Source organism: Gossypium arboreum, chromosome 7 (genome assembly GCF_025698485.1).
Source record: "Gossypium arboreum isolate Shixiya-1 chromosome 7, ASM2569848v2, whole genome shotgun sequence".
In the NCBI taxonomy this organism is placed as follows: Eukaryota; Viridiplantae; Streptophyta; class Magnoliopsida; order Malvales; family Malvaceae; genus Gossypium; species Gossypium arboreum.
Genome location: NC_069076.1, coordinates 11,814,784 through 11,819,768, shown reverse-complemented (window position 1 = coordinate 11,819,768; position 4,985 = coordinate 11,814,784). Strand labels below are relative to the sequence as shown.

Below are 4,985 nucleotides of genomic sequence, written 5' to 3'. Positions count from 1 at the left end.
AAATATACTCCTCCTAGTTGTTTAACTTGTAATCCGAGAAAGTACGTGAGTTCTTCGATCATGGTAATCTCAAACTTGGATTTTATGAGCTGCATGAACTCGTTTCTTACCATTTATTTCAGATTTTATAAATACATTTTCAAAATAAAATAAAATAAGAAATCATCATTTATTTATATTTTAAGTAATACCATAAATTTATATTATTTATTAATGTTTATTATAGTTATTCAGTTATGAAGTCGGACTTTTTTTTACTTTAAATCATACTTATTTCGAGTTTAAGTTTATTACATGCTCAAACTTTTTATATTTTAAATTCTGGCAGGCTCAAATTTTCTCAAACTTAAATTTTCTCAAGAGTAAACCTATTACAAACTTCAAAATTTTCAAACTCGGATTGACACCAACAACTTTTTGAGCTCTAATTATCATCCTCATGTCTTGGGTGTTACGTATATATATTGCTATCTTGTACATCAAATTTTACCGTTGTCTGGATTCAACCAACGTTGAATGGACAAATATCACCATATTCGACAAATGTAAAAATTATAATTTAATAAAATAAAAAGGAAGAAATAGAAAACAGCTGCACTCTCTTTCTTCTTTCTTTTTCACTATAAGAAAAATTACAGAGAAAAAAAAAACTGGGAATTTACAGCTTATGATACAACAAAGTCCATTCATCAGTTATGAATTAAAAAAATAAATAAAAGAAAAACAAACAAATCGAGGATACTCCTTAAAAACCGTATCCATGTCTTTTTTTGGTCACAATATAATATTACTATTTTATAATTAAAGTTTAAGAAAAATGATATGGCGTAAATCAATGTTTTCTGGTATAAGAAGTATGGTTGGCTGCATTTTCCATCTCATCCACCAACTTGTTCCTGCATTATTATAAAATTAAACAACAAAAAATTGTTTATACATTATTTAAAATTTACTAATTTTACGGAATTAAAGTTTCACGTATCTACAATTTTTCTCGATTTATACTTTACATCATTTATCTAAATCTTTATACTCACAAAAAAATTATCTTTTCTGTTAAAAATTTTATTCATTTTTATTATAAAAACTGATATAACGACAAAATAACAAGGTCTAAGTGTATCTCATGTTGTTTACATAGAAAGACCAAATTTTAACATTAAAATTGATGAAAATTTTAACAAAAGTCTAATTTACTATTTGACTTAATAATAAATGACCTTTTCTTGAGTAAAGATGGATTAAATGCAATTAGAGACCTAGTCGAATGACTTTTTTGTCTTCAACTTTATAAAAATTTATTTTAGTTATTTATTTATTTAATTTATCTTTTTAACTTTTAAACTTATAATATTTATCAAATCACTTTAAAATTGATAAAAAATTAACATTTGTTAACTTTATTATTGAGGTGTATGACGGAATGAATTAATTTTATATAAATTTAAAAATTAAATTTTATTTTAATTTTAAAATTAAAATTATTGAATTTAAGGAAAAAATAATAAAACTGAAAAATAATTTATAAGTCATAAATATTACACGGTTTTATGTGCCATATCTTTTCTTGTTTAAAAACGAACACAAGAAAGAAAAGAGTAATATCATTGTTTTAAATGCCAATTAATGGCGCTAAAATAGACGCGCCAACAGGAAAATCTCGATTAAAACACTTATAAAGAGGTAAATTACTATTTGGGGCTTGCCTTTATTTGAGGTTTGTGATGACAAATTTTCACAGTAAGGTATAAATTATTTTAAACCTTAAACTTTACTATTTAAATTTCAACTTGATAATTTTCCTCGTATTCGGTTTAAATTTTTTGTTTAAATTAGACTTTAAACTTAATAATTATTCACACATTAAAATTTGATTTTGATAATTATTTTCATATTAAAATATAAATTTTAGAGTTTTTAAAGATTAACTTAAATAAGAAAATAAATTTAATCTTAATATGAGAATAATTATAAAATTTAATCTCATAAAATTAAAATTTCCAATTGTAAAAGGAAACGTACCTTAATTGGCGGGGATTAGTATCTTTTCTGGTTATTCCCTCCAAGTCCTGCTGAAAATGCTTTTGAGTGTAATCCCTGTAAGTCTTTGAAGCGCCTTCTTAGCTCCGGCGACTTCCATTTCCGTCAGAATCCGGAGATGCTTATTGGCTCCGGCAGCCACTAGTATTTTCCTACAATCACCGCTTCCTCCAGCCAACAGCGCTGTCACCAGCATCAACGGTACTTCTTAAAAACAGTATCATTTTTGGGATCCAACATCTGCACCAATCTCATCACACTCTCCTCATCTTTAGCCAGCTCCGTCCTATTTGACCGGACAGTCAGTAGCGAAACAATGGCTTGCGCCGCCGCGTCTTGTAACCCCACTGGCTTTGGAGATTCCATTAACTTTACCAAAGAACCCATACAACTAGAAATTGCTCGCTTGTTTCCCTCACTAATTGATAATTTCGATAAGAGGGAAGCTGAAATCTGTTGTAAAATCATGTTCCCGTGCTTGATAAATTCACCCAATTGGATAATGGTGGTCGTTGAAGACGATAAAATCTGTAAATTGGAATCCGTTACCGAAAGGGAACAGATTGTACGGAGAACATGCTCGATTGTATCTGAATTTGATAAATCTTGAATCATATGCATCAATCTTGGCAACCCTTTTTCTTGTATAATCAAAGCGCGACAATATTCACCGGAAGAAGCCAGTATAGAAAGGCAATTGGCTACTTTTTCTTGTGTAGCGGTGTTACCAGAGACTAATAACTGGACTAAAACAGGAACCGCGCCTTCTTCACCCAAAGCCAGTCGAATATCTTCTACAGAAGCCACGTTTCGAAGAGCGCCAACCGCATGGGTTTGGATTGGTTGGGAGCCAGATCGGCAAGCTTCTATCAAGGCCGACCCCCCCCCCGTATGCTGAAATTGCCCAGGCGTTTTCGGGATCGGCGGTGATTGCTTCAACAGCAATGGCGGCCTTTTCTTTTAAAGAAATGGAACCTGTTTCGAGGATTCTTAATAAAGGCCCTAATCTTCCCTCTTCGAAGATGATTTTTCTCGAATCTTGGCTTGAAGAAGCCAACATCGACACTGCTAAAACAGACAGCTTGTTCTCGAATCAAAGGTTGGCTGTTAACTTCGAGAAGACTTATCAAATAGCCAATGTTTCCTTCTTTAGCAACCACAGCAGTAGATTTCTCGTCCTTGTTGAGAAGCTGAAGGAGTGATTCTAAAGCTTTCTTTTTGAACTCGATGCCTCCAATCTGAAGTCGGGTGAAGACATCCCTAATGAAAAATCCCAAATCATCTTTATAAGAGCCAGGTCCCGAGTGAGACAAAACGATGGCGTTGGATTGGTGAAGAACGCCAGATCTGAGAAGCAAATCGAGGTCATGGAGATGGGTAGAGAGAGAAGAGGAAGTAATGTCGAGGTCGCTTTGCATGACGAGTTTGCCGCCGGTGAAGGAAGAGAGAGTGCATTGATCGGAGAGAGGTTTTAAACGTTGGAGAGTGGAAAGAAGGGAAGGGAAAAGAGTGTGAAGCAAGGAGTTGTCATCCCAGTGAGGAGATTCAGAGATGGAGGAAAGAGATGATTGGAGAGTGTAAAGCTTTTACCGGAGGACTTGCCACCGCCCGACGAAAGAGCAGATGGTGAGGGAAGAAAGAAAGGAGGAGAAGAGAGAGAACAGTTGTGATTAAGTCGAGGAGTGTTTGCGGTGGTTGAGGTCCAGATGGTTCTGCCGTCGGCGTTTGCGGTTGTTCTGATGTGTGCATTGGCGGTTGAAAGCCTGGAACTAGGATTGTTGGGGTTTAGGATTAAAACAGATAAAAGGGGATTTTAATTGGGAGGAAAAGAGAAAAAAGAGAAGGCAATGGATTGTTGGGGTAATTATAGAAATTGAGTTAATATAATAAAATTTATATAATTTATTATGATTATCTATTATTTATGAATATAAAAATAAAAATAAATTAATTTAAATTTTAAAATTAAGTTAAACTAAATTTTTAAACCGGTGATAAAAATTTTCTTCAAATTATATCGTAAATTATTAAAAATTAACGCTTAATATAATAATTGGTACTGAATTTAATATTTTATTCTTAATTTGATACTTAAAATTTTTTTGCCCAACTTGATGCTTGAACTTAATACTTTTTCTAATTCAGTATCTAAATTTATTAAATGTTATACAAATTACATAAAATATTAATGTTGTTAATTTTTTTCATGCTACAAAAATATTATTAGTATTAGAGAAAATTCATGTTAAAAAAATAGGTATTGAACTATGCTCAATGAATTATTTTCATTATTTTAATTAGTAAAATAATTAATTAAGTAAATAAAACTAAAAGTAATTAAACATATAAAATGTAAAAAATATTATATTATTTGTCACATGTAGGTTATACATTAATTATTTTACTATTTCATAAAAAATAAAATTGTTAATATATTGAAATAATTTGTAAAACGTTTCACAAGTATCAAATCGAAAAAATTAAGTATCAAATTAAAAAAAAAGTCAAGTTTAAGTACTAAATTGGACGCTCAAAAAATTTAAATACCAACTTAAAAAATTATCAAAATTAAATACCAAATTAAGAAAAAGAAAAGTGTAAATTTGATGTTAAGCGAAATATAAAAAATGAAAGTGAGAAACTGCGTGCGTTGACTAAAAAATCTTTCCTTTTCAGACTGTCAGGAATTCGTTTTACGCGTGAAAATTTTATATCTATACTGTTGTTGACTTGTTTAAATAAAAATTGAGTCTGACTGTTGAATTACAATTTGACTTTTCTAATATTCTGTTTTCAATAGTATATTATTATTAGAACTTTGCAAATATAATTTAACTGTTTCCTTTAATTATAGTTTTATTATTTTAGATTATATTTAAATAATAAATTTTTGATAAATTATAAGAAAAAATAAAATCGTAATAATAATACGATTAATAAAATAT

The 4,985-nt window shown here is 30.2% G+C and overlaps 1 pseudogene; it reads right to left on the bottom strand.

The window, feature by feature from the left end:
• Positions 1-558: 558 nt before the first annotated feature.
• Positions 559-3,896, bottom strand: LOC108484551 (uncharacterized; annotated as a pseudogene).
• Positions 3,897-4,985: the final 1,089 nt, after the last annotated feature.